Genomic DNA, 19,565 nt, shown 5'->3' on the forward strand with positions numbered 1-19,565 from the left:
AAATAATAAAACAAGCATGGTGATGCATTTAACCCAGTAAAATAAACCCAGTAACCCCCCCCCCCCCCCCCACACACACACACACACTTCCAATTCCTACCGGGAATACCTATAAATCCGATTCTCTGACCATTAAGCCATGTCTGCCGCGGTGGGAATATGTAGACTGTGCAGATACGAACCTATCTTGTGCCACATTATTGCTCGTCTAGCCTGCATTCTCTCTGCAATATTTTTAAGACCCATTTCGCAGGCTAATTGGCAACACTGGAGATTCAGATGATATTTTTGGCAGACAAAGACACCACTGGCTGCTTATTAAGGATGTCCGCCTTCTCCTTCTCCAACTTTGGCTTTTGACGCTGCTTGTGCCAGATTGCGGAGCTTCTTGGTTATGCTGCATCATGAGGAGAGGACTCTGGTGCTTCTGTATCTGATTCCTCCAATTCATCATTCTCCAGCACTGTCATTCATTTCATCCACATAGATGCAGAACAAAGAGAAACAATGGGGAAATTACTATTCTAACAAAAGAGAGAGAATATAAGATTATACTAGAAAAGTCAAATATGCGTGGCCTCCTTTTTAATGGTTTTTTAAACCTTAAACCTTTTTAAAATTAATAAAACACTGCAAACAATCGTTGACTGGTTCTCTGTGCTTGTCCTCTTAAAGGGTTCGTTCACCCAAAAAGGAAATTTAATCAACATTTATTTATTTAAACACAGTTTAAGATATTTTATATTTAGTCCGAGAGCGTATGCAAGTGTATGCACACTATACTGTCCATGTCCAGAAAGGGAATAAAAACATCATCACAGTAGTCCATATGAGACATCAGTGGGTTAATTAGAGTCTCTTGAAGCATCCAAAATACATTTGGGTCCAAAAATAACAAAAACTACGACTTTATTCAGCATTGGCTTCTCTTCCGCGTTTCTCCAAAAAGATTCAAGCGGTGTGAATCGATCAATGGTTCAGGTCGCCAATGTCACGTGATTTCAGCAGTTTGGCTACTCTGATGACCCCCCACCAGGAGATGCAGTGGCAGCAGCACTCCACACTTTCACACCTGGAGCGGCAGGGGAGCTATGTGCGGATGCTCTTTGTGGATTATAGCTCTACATTTAACACCATCCTCCCACACAAGCTGGTGGTCAAGCTTGGAGACCTCGGGCTCCCACATACCACATGCAGGTGGATCAGCAGCTTCCTCTCTGGTCGTAGACAGAGAGTCAGATTGGGACATCACACATCCACGGGCTCTCCTCAGGGCTGTGTGCTGAGTCCCCTGCTCTACTGCCTATAGACACATGACTGCACCCCTGTCCATCACAGTAACACCATTGTGAAGTTTGCAGATGATACCACAGTATCTTTGGGGGGAATGAGTCCGCCTACAGAGAAGATGTGGATCAACTGTCGAATTGGTGCATGGCCAACAACCTTCATCTTAACACTGCAAAGAGAAAATAACTCATAGACTACAGGAGAAAGAAGACGGAGATTACACCATTGCTCATTAGCCGGGACAGTGTGGAGAGGGTGGCAGACTTCCGCTTTTTGGGAGTCCACATACAGGACGGCCTATCCTGGAGTGTGAATACCTCTGAGCTACTGAAAAAGGCTGTACTTCCTCAGGAGGAATAACATCATACAGAGACTGCTGGTGTCCTTTTATCGAGCCTCTATTGAAAGCATACTTACTTACTGCATTTGGTTTGCCAGCTGTACAGTGGCTCAGAGGAATGCGCTCCAGAGGGTCATCAACAACGCTCAAGAGATTGTGAGCTGCCCTCTCCCCGCACTGGAAGAACTATACAGATTGCATTGTCTCAAAAAAACTCAGAACATCATAAAAGACACTTCACCCCCTGGGCACTCCCTGTTTGAAATGCTGCCTTCAGGCAGACGATACAGACGATCAATGCAAGGACCAACAGACTCAGACACAGTTTCTATCTAACTGCAATAACCACTGTAAATGCTGCCAACAAATAATGTGCAGTGTTATGTATAAAGTAATGACTGTGTGTGTATGACTGTGTGTGTTTGTTTATGGTGCTGTGTGTATTCTTATTTTTCTTAGTAATTTTAACACTCCATTTTTATTTTATCTTATTATTATTATTTTTTAGATATAGAATCAGTGAATGATGCACTGACCGGAAGCACTTTTTATATGTGACAATGACAATAAAGATCTATCCTATCCTATGATGTTTTTATTCCCTTTCTGGACATTGTGAAGTGGGCATTGACTGCCTACGCTCTCGGACTAAATCTAAAATATCTTAAACTGTGTGTGAAGATGAACGGAGGTCTTACGGGTGTGGAACGACATTAGGGAGAGGAGTTAATGACATACATTTCATTTATCGGTGAACTAACCCTTTAATGTGCATGCATCTTCAACCAAAGGCTACGATATTATACAATACAATATTTGTGGTTTTAAAAGATTTTTGTTTGTTTTTACTACAAATAATGAAAATAATGGCATAATAAAAAATAACCCCATACATGCTACCAATTAGGCTAATAATACAAACGATATATTTATTATTTTTGATTTTGGTGCCTTCTAGACTGAGAAAAGATGGAATGTATTTTTGACCCTTTAACTAAGCGTAGTGCCACCTTGGTGAGGCTACACGTGAGACCTGAGAAAAGCTAAATGCTTGAGTATCCAGTTCTGTCTAGATGTGAGCTCTTGTGTGCCACTTCCACTTGGTTTGGGGTGTAACCATTTGGCAAACTGCGCAGCTATGATGCACGTGTTTGTACTTCAGGTTTCGTACACCTTTTCCGAGGTGAAATTTAAGCACTTTCAAGGTCCATTTTAAAGCCTTATGTTTTATTATGTAGTGTTTATATATATATATATGATTTTGACAGGGTCAGCAAAGAAGGCCCTGATAGCCCACCACTGTATATATATATATATAAATCCAGGCTTGGCTTTATTATTGATTTTTATTATTATATCTCTAAATATATATCCTTATACAGCTGTCTCTAGAGTCAAGAGGTTATCTCAGGCCAAAGGCAGGGAAACAGAGAGGGAAATAATTTGAATATTCAAAGCATCATTTGTCATTCAGTGAGCTGTAGTTGCAGTGGTGTGTGTGTGTGTTGATTAAGATCACCAGCTGCCTCTAGTAAGGTGTTAGAGCTGCTCCTCTAGGACTACTAAGGTAAGATCTGTTATCTGTTATCCACTGGAAGTTTCTGTTCATGAAGTAGGTGAACTTAGCACTTGATGACAGACGGTAACGTTCAAAAGTTTGGGATCGGGAACGTTTTTAATGTCTCTTCTGCTCTGGATTTATTTAATCCAAAATACAGTTAAAAAGTAATATTGTGAAATATTATTACACTTTAAAATAGCAGCTGTGAATATTTATTTACTGTATATTGATTGGGCTGAGTAAAAAATAATTACTTGATTTTAATCGATTCTCATTTTTATGAACCAATATCGATTAGTCATGTTGTTTTCAGCTGATGAATGAATGTCCCTTGTCAAAAAATCCTTAAGGATTTTTAATGGAAATCTGTACAGGATTCCATTAAAAATTTCTATCATATTTTGGAACCGTTCCTATAGGATTCCGTTAGAAATAATCTTATAGGATAATTTATGTCTTGTCCTTTAAGATTCTTATCTGATTCCTATAGGATTCTTTGGGAAATGTCTTATAAGATAATACATAAATATCCCGTAGGATAAATCCTAAAGGATTCCAATAAGATTCCAAATGTTATCTGATTCCTATTGGATTCTGTGAGAATTGTCTTATAAGACAATACATACATATTCTGTAGGACAATTTCAACAGGATTTTATTGGATCCAATTGGGTCTTTCTCTCTCTCTCTCTCTCTCTCTCTCTCTCTCTCTCTCTCTCTCTCTCTCTCTCTCTCTCTCTCACACACACACACACACACACACACACACACACACGGTTTTGCTATCTTTGCTTTTTACATGGTAGGGAAGGCATATTCGGACACAGCAAAGATAGCAAAGTGTACCAAGGCTACTATGTCTGAATACTTGGTGCACTGTAAGAAAGAAAAAAAAGTAGAATTAGACCCTTTTCACATTTCCGGGTGTCTCAGAGCGGAAGTCGTCATAGTTAGGTTAACTTCCCTTACGAAAAAGAACTATGGTTTTACTATAGTAAAACTGTAGTTTAACTATGACTAGTATAGACTAGTTACTAGTATGACTAGTAACCGTGGTATTTTGGTGCGAACCATGTTTTTAAAAAACATGGTTTTACTACAGTTATATTGTCGTAATACTTTAGCAAAACTTTAGTTTTAATTACTGTAGTAACTGGTATTTTTAACAACCATGGTTTTACTACAGTTATATTGTAGTAATACTATAGGAAAACTGTAGTTTGAATTACTGTAGTAACTGGTATTTTTAACAAGCATGGTTTTAATACCATGGTTTTACTACAGTTATATTGTAGTAATACTACAGTAAAACCATTGTAACCATGACTGCAGTAACATGGTTTTTGCAGTAAACATGGTTTTAAAAAACATGGATCATGTACCATAAATTGGTTGTATTACCACAGTGCAGCCATGGTTTTACTCAATTATCTTGAAGTACATTTAAGTTACAACAAACATCTACAAAATAACAACAGAAAGAAGTTACCATTCTATGATGCAAACTTTATTACAGAAATTACATAATCTGAACAAAAATATAAACTTTCATGTGTTCTCATGTAACATAAAATAATAAACTACAAAGTTGTAAATTATTGGTGATAAAGTGGTGCTGTGCAATGGTTAAAAAATTCAGTTGCTAATTTACAAATAAAAAAATAGCAATTTGTTCCACTGTAATAATGATTTATACAAAAATAACATTGTACAAATAAAAATGACTTAAAGCACCTTTAAATACACAGCATCTTCCTCCTCTAAAATGTCTATAAGCTGTAAACATGTGCCCAAAACAAGCATACGTTTGCAATTTACACTGTACAAAAATTAACAGGATTATAACAACATTACTTAACAATTAATTACTTTATTACCTAAAAACATTACTAAAATAATGTTTAAAATGATATCCACTCACAATAGTTGAAGACATGAAGTCTCCTGGTGGGGGACGAATACATTCTAGGTGGAAAAGTGTTCAGAAACATGTGATGCGGCATCCATGCCAGCAGCTGTCAGTGTGAAGTCTGTCGTATAGGCCGGCAGGTTACAGTCCAGCTTTGGTTTGGTTCTGTCTTGACCTTCAGCCCAAAAGGATGTAGGAGCTAAAATGAGAAGAATACACACCACATTAACACACGGCTAGCTGGAATTCTTAACTTTACTATCGAGTAGCCATTGAATAATGTCCAAGTGCAATGATGTCTATTCATTCAGTGTTTTCACAACCCATAAATTATTATGGCTCCAAAAGTAAAGCAGAAAGAATGTACATTAAAGGATTAGTGCACCCCAAAATGATAATTCCTGATCTTTTACTCACCCCAATGCCATCCAAGATGTTCATGTCTTTCATTCTTCAGTAGAAAATAAATAAACATGTATATACTTTTTAACCTCAAATGCTCGACTTTGATGATGTAAGGCTTTGTGGCGTCATTACGTTGGAAAGGTCAGGCGTGTGACGTATGTGGAAGTACCATCCCAGTGTTAAAACCAACGTGCAAAGACTAAATCAAACACCCTTTACAAAAATAAAAGGTAAAACAACGATGTCGGACAATTTTAAAGTTAGAGGAGAACATGAGATGGAGTTTTTCGGCACTGGGTCAGCACTGACCTTTCCGGCGTAATATGCAGTGGAAAAACAACATCAAAGTCGTGCATTTGAGGTAAAAGGTATATAAATGCTTATTTTAATTTAGTAAATGACCGATGGAAATTATCAGGAGATTTTAATTTTGGGGTGAACTAATTCTTTAACAATACAGAACACGATTTTAGATTCAAATTCAATTTCTATTTGTTATTAATCTGCCAGGTTCTCACACCAGCCAATCACAGCGCACTCCCTCTCCCGAATACTGATTACTCACACCTGAACCTCATCACACTCATCTCCACTATAGATAATACCAGTAAAACTCAATAGTTTTGTGACCTGTTTTAATATAAACAGGGTTTGTGTTTTTAGGTTTACTTGTTAATTTAATATTTGCTCACTGTCACTTATGTTTTGAATGTCAAAGCCTTCTTAATATGTATAATTTTGCTAAAGAAAATAACTAAAATCATGCTGATATTATGTCAAATATTATGTGAAATACATGCATATAAAATTACCTTCCTCGGTTCACCTGTTTCTTACAGCTCTGTCAGCAGCTTCCTCCAGAAATGTTGGAATCTTCCCCTCTGTTGTAGATGGGTTATTTTGTCCCTCCTGAAATCACAGAACATTTTTACAATATTTGTTTGCCAGTTTGTAGCTAATTTTCGCGCTCCATAACTGACATCATCGATGAACAGCAATGTTACAGTGAATACTTTTAGATTTTTAATACGTACCATTGACAAATTAGCAGCAAAACCTTAACAAAACTATCAAAACATTAAAGTTTCACATAAAGATTTATTTAAAAGCTCAAGCTTTCATAAACAAGGGCTCAATCGATCAAATCGATAGAGTTAGCTTAAGTTACCCTCTTGTGAAAACGGTTGCTGACTTTTCCCGAAGACACTAAACCATTTCTATCAAGTAAATATTCAACAGAAGTGTGTCAGTTAATGTAAGAAAGGTGTCAGGAACAGTTGTGTGTATTATTTGTGTGGTTTTAGAGTCTAAACTCACCTGAAACTAGTGAAAACAGCGCGGAAGTGCTGCTCGTTTGACTCCGAGTCCCCGTTTCCATGGCAACTCTGCTCCAGTGTGGTTTGAAGAACGCGATTCGAATATCCAACGCGCATGCGCATTAAAACGCCACAGTCACACATTATTTACATGATAAATAACCATCTAGATTTAAAACATTACATAAATAAAAATCTCATTGATATTAAATCATGAATTTAAAATTTATTTAGTCATATGAGCCATTCATAGGTGCAAAATGCCACCCCTGCACTAGATAGTGAGACAAAATGGCACTTTTATATATTTTATATTAATGTATTTTGTATTATTATAGGAACACTCAACCTAATTATTTAATTTGAAAGTATGATTGTTTTTCTATGCAAACGCTTTGCTTTGGTTATATAACAATATTAAGCCAATCTCTGTGTTTTTTCATTGAAAAGTGAAATTCCATTAAAATAAATCAGAATGTCCAATAGGATTCTAAGAATCCAATAAGATCCAACAGGACAAAGTGAAATTCCAATAAAATAAATCAGATTGTCCTATAGGATTCTAAGAATCCAATAAGATCCTATAGGACCAAGTGAAATTCCAATAAAATAAATCAGAATGTCCTATAGGATTCTAAGAATCCAATAAGACCCTATAGGACAAAGTGAAATTCCAATAAAATAAATCAGATTGTCCTATAGGATTCTAAGAATCCAATAAGACCCTATAGGACAAAGTGAAATTCCATTAAAATAAATCAGAATGTCCTATAGGATTCTAAGAATCCAATAAGATCCAACAGGACAAAGTGAAATTCCAATAAAATAAATCAGAATGTCCTATAGGATTCTAAGAATCCAATAAGGTCCTATAGGACAAAGTGAAATTCCATTAAAATAAATCAGATTGTCCTATAGGATTCTAAGAATCCAATAAGACCCTATAGGACAAAGTGAAATTCCAATAAAATAAATCAGAATGTCCTATAGGATTCTAAGAATCCAATAAGACCCTATAGGACAAAGTGAAATTCCAATAAAATAAATCAGATTGTCCTATAGGATTCTAAGAATCCAATAAGACCCTATAGGACAAAGTGAAATTCCATTAAAATAAATCAGAATGTCCTATAGGATTCTAAGAATCCAATAAGATCCAACAGGACAAAGTGAAATTCCAATAAAATAAATCAGAATGTCCTATAGGATTCTAAGAATCCAATAAGGTCCTATAGGACAAAGTGAAATTCCAATAAAATAAATCAGAATGTCCTATAGGATTCTAAGAATCCAATAAGATCCTATAGGACAAAGTGAAATTCCAATAGGATTTTTTGACAAGGGGTAACTGTTACAACTGTTTTTAACTTGTGTAAGGCCATTATGGACAATATGGCTACATGACTGCACAGACAACATTTCATTCTGTTCTACAAATTACAACAGAATTACTTCACAAACAATGCTACGTGTGCTTAATGCACGCAAAAAACCTGGCTAACATACTACCGTTCTTTTTTTAGTCATTGTGGTGGAAAGCTGCAGTCCATCTGATGAAGCATACATTAGAAATATACAGACAATCATTCACAACTTTCTGAAATGCAAATGCATGAATAGAAAAGCTTTTCTGTTCAGTTAGCATCCATAGATTCATATGAAACATTATTGTGTTTTCTCAAAATGTATTTTTCACTCAAAAAAGACCAAAAAGGTTCAATCGTTTTTGTCGCATTTAGGTTGACCATACACGAAATCAACAAATCTTAATACTTCGTAAACATCACGCATCAGGCGTATTTTTTCCACAAGATTCAAAGTTTAAATTGAAACACAAGAGCATAGAGTCCTGTTGAATTCCTGCATCCGAAGGCCTTCTCTTTTTGACAGCTTTCAGATCTTTATTTAGGGTGGCTGCGTGTCTTTTGCCTATGAAAATATTCACAGTAGGAAATTACTCAACCTTTTTATTATTACAGTGATATTAAAAGAAAGTCAAAAATATACAGATAAATAAAGATGCACAGACAGTAGACAGAAAGTCAGAAGGAGAGATGAAGACAGACAGAAGGAAGACAGTGTAATTGGAAGAGGGAGAACTTTAAAATTGTATAATAATAATTGAATTACCACTGATAACGGAGTCCAGCGTTTGCAGACTCTTCCCTTTCATTGACTCTGTCTTGGCCACTTGGGAATGTTTCATCTGTCTGTCGATAATACTCGCAGTGGACTCGGATATCATGTCCCATAAAACAAGTAACTTACTCAAGTTCCTGATTGCTGAGGTCGAGAAGCTGACATAAGATAGCTACATGTTTCCTTAACTTTGTTGATCTTAGCAGTTCTGGGTTTTTGGCCTTGCTCTCTTCTGCATATCTTCTGAGGCACTGAGATTAGTTGTTGTGCTAACTAAGCCTGGCAAACAGAAAGGGGTTCTCCTCAAGTATGCCAACTTCCCTCTGTTTTTCAATCATTCACTGTCTCTGTGAGCTTAGTCAACGAATGAATGTGCATTGTGTTGCCCACGGGCAGGCTTATACAGCGACAGTATTTACCACACTAGTTGTTGCTTTAAACGATACGCTCCCAGCATTTCGCCCACACATCCCAACCCTATATATAGCAGTGGGAGGTCATATGACAGATAAAGATAGCTATTAGCTGCAGTCTCATTTTCTGCAGTGTTTTGGTGAGCTTTCGCCGTGTTTCTGATTCCTCTGCTAAAATCATCATCTGCAGCTCTAGATGTGGCACTTTAGTGAGAGAGCGAAGCAACATACCCGGATCAGAAAGGGCTCGTATGAAGCGCATTTGACTCTATATAAGAAACATTACAGGATATAGCAGATATAGATCATTAACGTGAATGACCCTTTGTGTTTGTGATGTGACACTGTTGCTCCAACGTGCTGCTGGATAAAAAACAAAACCAAAACAATTTCAATCTGACCTAGCATTCCTAATATTGTGTTGGTCTCCCTTTTGTTGCCAAAACTGTTCTGACCCGTTGAGGCATGGCCTACTCTAGACACCTGAAGGTGTTCTGCAACAGATCCTTTAAGTCCTTTATAAGGCATTATCCTGCTGGAAGAGCCACAGCCACCAGAATACCGTTTCCATGAAAGGCTGAACATGGTCTCAGCAATGCTTAGGTAGGTGGAGCGTGTCAAAGTAACATCCACATGGATGGAGGACCCAAGGTTTCCCAGCAGAACATTGGCCAAAGCATCACACTGCCTCCGCCGGCTCGCCTTCTTCCCATAGTGCATCCTGGGGTCATGTGTTCCCCAGGTAAGCCACACACACACACACACCCGGCCATCCACGTGATGTAGAAGAACACGTGATTCCTCAGGTCCAGTTCTGATGCTCACATGCCACTGTTGGTGCTTTCGGCGGGGTCAGGGGTCAGAGGTCACCCTATGCCGCCCCATACGCCTCAAACTGAGCTGCTCTGTGTATTCTGACAGCTTTCTATCAGAACCAGTATTAACTTCTGGAGCAGTTTGAGCTCCAGTAGCTCGTCTGTTTGATCGGACCCCACGGGCCAGCCTTCGCTCCCCACGGTCATCAATGAGCCTTGGCCGCCCATGACCCTGTGGCCGGTTCTCCACTGGTCCTTCCTTGGAGCACTTTTGATAGATACTGACCACTGCAGATCGGGAACAGCCCACAAGAGCTGCAGTTTTGGAGATGCTCTGACCCAGTCGTCTAGCCGTCACAATCTGGCCAAACTCGCTCAAATCCTTACGCTTGCCCATTTCTCCTGCTTCACACACATCAACTCTGAGGACTAAATGTTCACTTGCTGCCTAATAGATCCCACCCACTAACAGGAGCCGTGATGAAGAGATCATCAGTGTTAGTCACTTCACCTGTCAGTGTTACCTCTAATTATAATTTTGGTATTACAAAAAGTTTTAAAAGCCATTATTAAGTCAGAACTGTGGCCAATGAGCATGACACACATGTGAGTGACCCAACTCCTGAAGTCCTTTCCCAGTCCGATTTCCAACTCATTTTTTGTCTCCTCAACTGTATCTAAAAGACCAAAAAAACTGTAAAATTGAACAAAGAAAAGAGCCATTCTGAAAGTCTTCTGAAGTGATATTATTACTTTGTCTGATGGTCACAGTAAGTCATTATTCACTGTCCAATCAAATCAAATCAAATAACTGCTCAGCTCAAGTGTACAGAGCCCACATCAAATATGGCAACATGTCAGAAACATAATCTTCAAGGTTCTTGTGTCAGGATTACATGATTTGGGCTCTACAGCTGGCTCATTTTTATTTTTATTGTTTTGCAGGTCTCCTGCAAAGGGGAGATCAAGAAGATCTCTGCCGAGATTCATCTGCTTTCAGCAACGAGTCCTCCGTCATCTCATATCATGTACATCATCATATTAGAAATGTCTAGAAAGGAACTAGGGGATCATTTTCTCTTGACATGATAATCACACTCTTCATGTCTGTTGATTCCTACAGTCACTTTCCCCAACATGCTTCCCTGGACCAGGAAAGACTTCCTACAATGTAAGTCACTAAAGAATTATTAGAAACATCATACTAATACTGTTTGACCCCCTTTTCCATTCAGAACTTAACTAATTAACTGCCTTAATTCTCCGTGGCATTAAACAAACAAGCTGCTGAAAGCATTCTTTAGAAATGTTGGCCCATATTGATAGGAGAGCATCTTGCAGTTGATGGAGATTTGTGGGATGAACATCCAGGGCACGAAGCTCCCGCTCCACCACATCCCAAAGATGCTCTATTGGGTTGATATATGGCGACTGTGGCGGCCATTTTAGTTCAGTCAATTCATTGGCATGTTCAAGAAACCACTTTGAAATGATTTGAGCTTTGTGACATGGTGCATTATCCTGCTGGAAGTAGCCATCAGAGGATGGGGACATGGTGGTCATAAAGGGATGGACATGGTCAGAAACAATGCTCAGGTAGGCCGTGGCATTTAAACGATGCCCAATTGGCACTAAGCGGCCTAAAGTGTGCCAAGAAAAAATCCCCACACCATTACACCACCACCACCAGCCTGCACAGTGGGAACAAGGCATGATGGATCCATGTTCTCATTCTGTTTACACCAAATTCTGACTCTACCATCTGAATGGCTCAACAGAAATCGAGACTCATCAGACCAGGCAACATTTTTCCAGTCTTAAAATGTCCAATTTTGGTGAGCTTGTGCAAATTGTCGCCTCTTTTTCCTATTTGTAGTGGAGATGAGTGGTACCCGGTGGGGTCTTCTGCTGTTGTAGCCCATCCGCCTCAAGGTTGTGTGTGTTGTGGCTTCACAGATGCTTCGCTGCATACCTCGGTTGTAATGAGTGGTTATTTCAGTCAAAGTTGCTCTTCTATCAGCTTGAATCAGTCGGCCCATTCTCCTCTGACCTCGAGCATCAACAAGGCATTTTCTCCCACAGGACTGCTGCATACCGGATGTTTTATTTTTATTATGATAAGACAGTGAGTAGACAGGAAGTAAAGTGCAATAGAGAAAAGGGTGACTGGATCAGGAAAGATCCACCAGTCGGAACTGAACTCGACTGTCCACAAGGCAATTAGGGTTGATGATAGGAAATTAATGTTTTCAATTTGACCACCAATGTTTTATTCTCCATTATTTGAATGACTGACTGAATTAATAAATGAAGGTTTAGTCGGTTACGAATACAAACAACACAATGTATGTACAGCAAATTCATTACAATCAAAGAGGATAACCGAAATCTGAAGCCATGGCTTATTACGCCTACCCTATTAGAGGATGGATACCTGACCCGAGCCCGGCGGGTTCCGACGGTACCCGACGGGTCGGGCCGGGTTCGGACAGATATTTAGAAATGACGTTCGGGTTCGGGTCGGGCTCGGTCACGTCAGCGCGAAAAGGCATTGAACCTTTTAAATTTAAAACTGCTTACTATGCAAGTAGCCAATGGGCCTGTTTAACTTGATGCAATGGTTTGTTTTTGTGATTAAAATACATTTAAAATATTACCCTAACATCCGTCTTCCTGCATGCGGAAATTTGTTTATGTCGCCGTGACAACAACTCGCAACACGTGCGTGCATATTGCCCGCGGCATCCTCGTCATTCCAGTGAGCGCAACTTCAGCTGCTGGCAGCAGGACACCCTTGAAGCCATCCACAGCTGATGCAATCCTTTTTCTACATAAAACCTCGATTAGCCTAAACTTTGATGGATAGATTATGTAAATAGATCCCATGTTGCAGTTTAGGAACCACAGTTTGAGAAAATTGGTAAGATGACTTTCATTTCAATAAGCATTTAAATTGTGTTACGTTAATGTTTTGTTCTGTTAGCTTGGGCCATTTTTAGCAGATCTTTGTTCATTTAATTTCAGTTGGCTATTTGATTGGGCTCTGTGTAACGTTTGATGCCCCGTGTGCGCGCTGATGCGCTCGTCTGTAAACATTTCAGAATGCCTTCCTTACAGTTGCTTAATAAAAGCGGGATTTCCACACACAAACAAACGTGCGTGTCATTAGTATATGAGGGGAAAAAATAGATTTTAACTGTCGGGCTCGGACATAAATATTTGAATGCCTGTCGGGCTCGGGTCGGGTTCGGTTACTGCTCTGTCGGACGCGGGTCGGGCTCGGACAGAAAAATGCAGCCCGATCCGCACTCTATACCCTATGTACAAAACACTACTCATCAAAATCTTAACATAAAAAATATACATGTATAAACATGTGCATACATACATACATACATACATACATACATACGCACACACACACACACGCACACACACACACACTCACTCACACACATAGCCCTCACATAGCCCTCTGGTGCTCTTCGGTCATTTCTGACCGAAAAATGTTCTGTTTTAAAATGTAAAAAATCCCAGCTTCATTGGAATGATATGAAACTTGGTGACTTTTTTAGCATTAGGTATGTAAACAAACAGAAAATTGGGGTCATGATTCGAGCATGCTAATTGGTCATAAAAAAAGCAACTTTCATTGTCTTCGGTCATAAATGGGAACCATAGGAAATGAATGGGAAATCGGCAAAAAAAACTGGACAATCTACAAATCGGCCACAATGCTGAAAAAAAGTACACAGCAGTAAAGGGGTGACACTCAGGGGACAAAACAGGGGTGTCCAAACTTTTTCTCCTGGGGTCAGGTGCAAAAAAATATCTGTTGTCTCGGGCCACATGTCTGTAATAATAATAATACAAAATTAAAAAAAACTGTTAGACCAGCTAATTGATTATTGCCATTAATCTGTTTTGTATACTTATATTTTAAATGTGCTTTTTCTAAAAATGTTGTGTGCTAAATATATAAATATATATATATATATCCCATGATAGCATATATTTTTAGAAATATTTTTAGAAATCATTACAATGTATTGCTTTCAATATTATTATTTTTTACTCACCATTAACTTTATTAATGTGAACAGTGATGTTGTGCCTTGGATTTCAGAACTGATGTCAGGTCAGGAGTAAGTCGTGTTGTAGAGATACGAAGCAGATCACAGAGATGGCTGTCGGTCAGATTGCCTCTCAGTGGACTCTTGTTCAGCGTCATCAGCCAAAATGTTCGCTCGCATATGTATGTGGAGCCAAACAGGCTCATCATCCTTTGTGCATGACGTTTGATTAAGGGGAATCTGGATGTGTCCAAACTCTTGTAAAATGGGAAGAAGCTGGTGGCGGCCGCGGAGAGTCATCGCACTGCAGCTCTGAGTTCCAGCTGCACATTCTCTTGCACTTCTTCTACGTTAACCGAGAAAGAGGTTGAGAACAGTTTGATGTCATTATCAATAGCGGAAAAGTCTTGAAAACACTGATTAAATTCTGTGATCAGGGATGTGAGCACTGAATAATATTTATCAATTTTTGGGATGTTGGAGTCTGGAAAACTCGAGATGATCTCGGACAAACTAGGACACAGTATTACAGTCACTGATTTGTCTCTCAAAAAGTCTTAGCTTCACAGGATTTGAAGTGCGCATACATTTCTGATATCAGCTGGTCCTGGCCTTGCAGGCTTTTATTCAGTGCGTTCAGGTGACTGGTCAAATCATCTAAAAAAGCAAGGTCTGCCATCCAGTCAGGGTCATTGAGTTGATCAAGAGTCAGATGTTTTTCTTTCAAAAACTGGTCAATTTCAGATCTCAGTGAATAGAAGCGCTGTAGAACAGAGCCGCGACTCAGCCACCGCACGTTAGAGTGCTATAATACCTCACCGTATTCTGCATCAATATCAGACAGAAATGCCCAGAATTCTCTCCGGTTGAGTGCCCTTGAACGAATCAAGTTTATAGTTTTCACCACAGTGGTCATCACATTGTCCATCTGCATGGCTTTGGCACAGAGTGCTTCCTGGTGTATGATACAGTGCATTTTAAAGCCTCACCTCCACTTTCGCGAACTTTGTTGCACACCATGGAAGCCATTCCTTTCCGTTCGCCGATCATGGATGGCGCTCCATCTGTTGTAATGCCACATAGCTTGGTCCAAGGGACATTCATGTTTTCAATCGCACGACACGGCTTCAAAAATATCTTTTCCCGTTGATGTACTCTTAAGGCTCTTCAAATCAAGAAGCTCTTCTGAAATGCAGAAATCACTGTCCACACCTCGCCAAAAAATGAACAGCTGAGCAGGGTCTGTCAGGTCAGTGCTGTCATCACACGCAATTGAATAAAAATCAAACGTGGGTACTTTGTCTGTCACTTGTTCTTTTAGATTTGTCGTCAAGTCTTCAATTCGCCGCCCGACTGTGTTTCTTGAAAGACTGATGTTTTTAAAATCTTGCATCTTTTCTGGGCAAATTATAGTGGCAACTTTCATCAGACACTCCTTTTCACTGGTTTTCCGTGCCGTCTGTTAGGTGAGCTACCTAATAACTAGCTAATGTAGAATTTCCTGTGCTTTATTAGCACGGAACAAATGTTGTTGTTGAGCTGACAAGGCAGTTGTTTCATCTTTTGATCACGCTCGGCCCCAGTGTACGATTTGAAAGACTGATGTTTTGTTTCATAATGTCTTCTAACATTATATTCCTTCATCACCCCAACGGACTCCTGGCAAATTAAGCAGACACATTTCCCGCTGACCTCAGTGAAGAAGTATTCATTTCCCCAACATGTCTGAAATCTCCTCCATTCACTATCAATTTTCCGTTTTCTTTGTTGCGCCATGACTAAACGAAAATGTGATCAACAATAATTGTTTTCATTTAGCCTGATTATGTACATCTTACGTTCTAACTGCCTTGGCTGGATGTGAAAGCAACACCCAATGGTTATTTTGTGAATTTCATCTATTTGTCCCCTATAGCGGGCCAGATCCGCACACATTTAAATCACCCGCGGGCCGCGCAAGCCAAAGTTTGGACACCCCTGCTCTAAAACATCAAGAGTGTGATACTGACACATCCACTTACACACACAAGCACACTTATACACACACACGCATTGTTTTGAAGGCCTAGTCTCTATTTTAACCTAAAATACTGCAATACATTTTTTTTTTTTTAAATAATTTTAAATGACAAAAATAGACAAATATTATAGAAGATAAATAAATTGCATTGGTTTTACTGGGGTGGAGGAAGTTTAATTTTTAGGTGTCCGGTCACTTATGACCATACCTTTCAAGTATCCCGTTTTGGCCGGGAAAGTCCCGTATTTTACCCTTCTTTCCCGCCATCCTCCCGTATTCATATTTTCCCGTAAATCTCCCCTATTTTAACCTGCGTTATTAAAAATAATAATACCGGAGTAAGAAAAACAAAAACATTTCCAATCTGAGCTCTTTAACTAGCCTCGTGTTACCTGCCGTCTGCAGTGGCCTACAGTATAGGTGGCCGTTGTCGGAGGTTAGTGTGTGAGGTCAGATGACGAGTGACAACACGGGGAAAAACAAAACAGAGACGGATGATGGACGTAACTAACGATAGAGACGGAAGGCACTCCTGCCAGTAAACCCAAACCCTCGTGTAAATACCGTGATCAATGGGACAGGGAATGTAATTTTCTGAAGAAGGGCAGGTGGGGGACAGTCACATGTTTTGTAAGTTTGGTAACTGCGACTTCAACATGTGCGACAGGTTCACTTAACAGCCCTTAATTGTTCGTTCGTGGACAAATGTGGGCACGGAGGTCTCAGGTGTGATACATTTTTTTAAGTTATTATAAATGTTATATCACTGTCTTCGATAAAATTTATACTATCCATTTATGTTGTTTTTTTATTTATTTTTGCGGTATTTGAATTTATTTACTCCTAAGAGTACCACATTTTCTATGTAAATTATGTTTATTTTTATGTTATATTTAATATTTATTTAACTACATTAAAAATATCATTCCATTAAGTTCTGAGAGTTAAAACCTAAAGATGAGGTGTCTTTGCTGCCATCTAGTATCTCATATTGGTATTAAATTAAGAAAAAACGAATTATATGAATAGCCACTAGATGGCTGTATAGTACTCAATGGCTGCATATAGGCTGAACTAGATGGCCTTCCTCTCTTTGTTGGGGGAGTTGCTGTGGATGTGCCAGGGATGTTCTCTGAGGAGGATTGTCTCATCTGATTCAGCATCCTCAGAGAGGCTGCTCCACAGGGAACGCTCTTCCGTCTCTCGATCTGTGGAGACACCAGAGCCTTCCCGAGCTCTTCCAGGAAGAGCCGCCTTCTGAAGTTCTTTCCTGCATTCCAGGCCGGATTTATTTCCGACCACAGGACGAAGGCGTTCAGGGCTGACACATCCAGCATATTGAAAAACACCACCATTGGCCAACGGTTGGATTTCCGCTTACATGTGTAGGCAGCGTTGAATAATACACACAGAATAAAAATCAAACACTATACTGACAAAAATACATTTACATTTATTTACTTAGCAATTCATACATTTGTTGCAAATTATAAACCACAAGCAATTTGTCATAGGAAAATTAGTAAGCAATGCAAAAATTAAAATGAGTAAAATACCTGATCAAGGCTGTCCACTCCACCTTTGGTCTAGTTATAATCCAGCATTACATCTGGCTTCCTCTCTTCACCTGCGCTGACTGTGGCTTCCTTGTGAACTGTGCTCATCAAGAGCACATTTTTGGGTTTTTTGGGACAGTAAGACACAAGCGTGTGCGTACTGGTAAACGCTAACATTGAAGAGAATTTCTCTCTGCCCCTTGTCTTCACAAGTGCAGATGGGAGCTCCGGCTTGTTCCTCCTCACCGTTCCCAGCATGCCCAGTTTCCTCTTCAGGAGCTCCTGGCCAAGGGCATACGATGTGAAGTAATTGTCACACGGGATGGTGTGCCCTTGGAGACCCGTGGACATGTCAAGGACGACGCGCATTGCCAGGTTTTTTTCTCGCTGCCCATTAGCTGGCTTGCCAGTATAGATTTGCATATTGTATGCATAACTAGTCTTAGCATCGCAGGCTGCCCAGATTTTGATACCATATCAAAATGTTGATGCCTCTGAAAGGTACCAGGCATTCATCTACTGGAACTTCTCTGCCTGGGTTGTACATTTTAGGTAGATTTTCGACCCATTTGTCCCAGATATTCCGTATCGCAGCCAGTTTGTCGTCTCTCCAGCGGTAAGGTCTTGTGTCTCGGTTGTCAAACCGGATGACCCTTGTCATCACTTCAAATGTACCCAGACACATTGTAGCACGAAAAATGGCTCTCCCTGTGTCAGCGTTCCACAAGCTCCTTGTGGCCTCGTTGTGAGAGCGATAAACCCCGGCCAGCAACAGCAGACCAATGTAGGCCTGTAAGTCCACCCAGTCCACCTCTTTCCATGACTCCCCATACACTATTTTCCCCTCTAAATTTGTCACGTCAGTCAGTGTCTTTTGAGTGTTCTCAGGGAAAAAAAGCTCAAAAGCTGACATGATGGTCTCCACGCGCGAACAGGCATATCTGGTTGGCCCAGGGGTCATCTTCATCACAACCTCTGCAGGTGCTCTCCCTGGTGTCTGGGTAGGTGCAGTATCAGTCCAGACGATTTCCCCATTTTTAGATGCCTAAGATACCACATCCTCTTCCTCTGAGTCTACCCCATCTGTCTCCTCATTATCCTGGTCAAACTCTGTTTGAGTATCTGTTTCAGATCCTTGATCGCCTGATGACTCTGAACCACAGTCTGGCAGGCCTTCTTCCTCCCCTCTGGATTCCAGGAGAATTTCCAGGGTTTCTGCTGCACTATACCTCTTACTCATTGTGCTGCTTGCAGTGAACTGATAAAATAACTGCCACTGCAAGTTCAGGTAGCATATGCTGCATAAACGCTTTGTTTCAAAGTAATAAACACACCTTGATCTGACTCTGAAGTGTGCCTGCGTGTGTGTGTGTGTGTGTGAGAGAGAGAGAGAGAGTCTGATGAGCCAGGTGGATGATTGGTTCATACCAAAAAAACATGGTCAGACATTGGCTCATTCAATTCTTTGTTTTTGTATGTGTGAGTGAGTTTTTATTTGAAAAAAGCCCATCTCTGTCATAGGCTCATTGAATGCATTGTTTGAGAGAATGATTGAGAGTTTTTGCCATGTTGAGAATGTTGTACAGGATCAGCCCTTCATTTGTGTGTATGATAGATATACATTGCATTGGATTTAATTTTTTTATTTTTTTTTACAAAAACCATCAAGAATGCTCTAAATGACAGTTTTTCCCATTCATTCCTATGGGTGGTCATTTTTGTCCACGA

At 39.7% G+C, this 19,565-nt stretch overlaps 1 pseudogene; it reads right to left on the reverse strand.

Moving 5' to 3' along the window:
• Positions 1-1,332: 1,332 nt before the first annotated feature.
• LOC137079562 (piggyBac transposable element-derived protein 4-like) lies at positions 1,333-19,077 on the reverse strand (annotated as a pseudogene).
• Positions 19,078-19,565: the final 488 nt, after the last annotated feature.

Source organism: Pseudorasbora parva, chromosome 6 (genome assembly GCF_024679245.1).
Source record: "Pseudorasbora parva isolate DD20220531a chromosome 6, ASM2467924v1, whole genome shotgun sequence".
Taxonomy (NCBI): domain Eukaryota; kingdom Metazoa; phylum Chordata; class Actinopteri; order Cypriniformes; family Gobionidae; genus Pseudorasbora; species Pseudorasbora parva.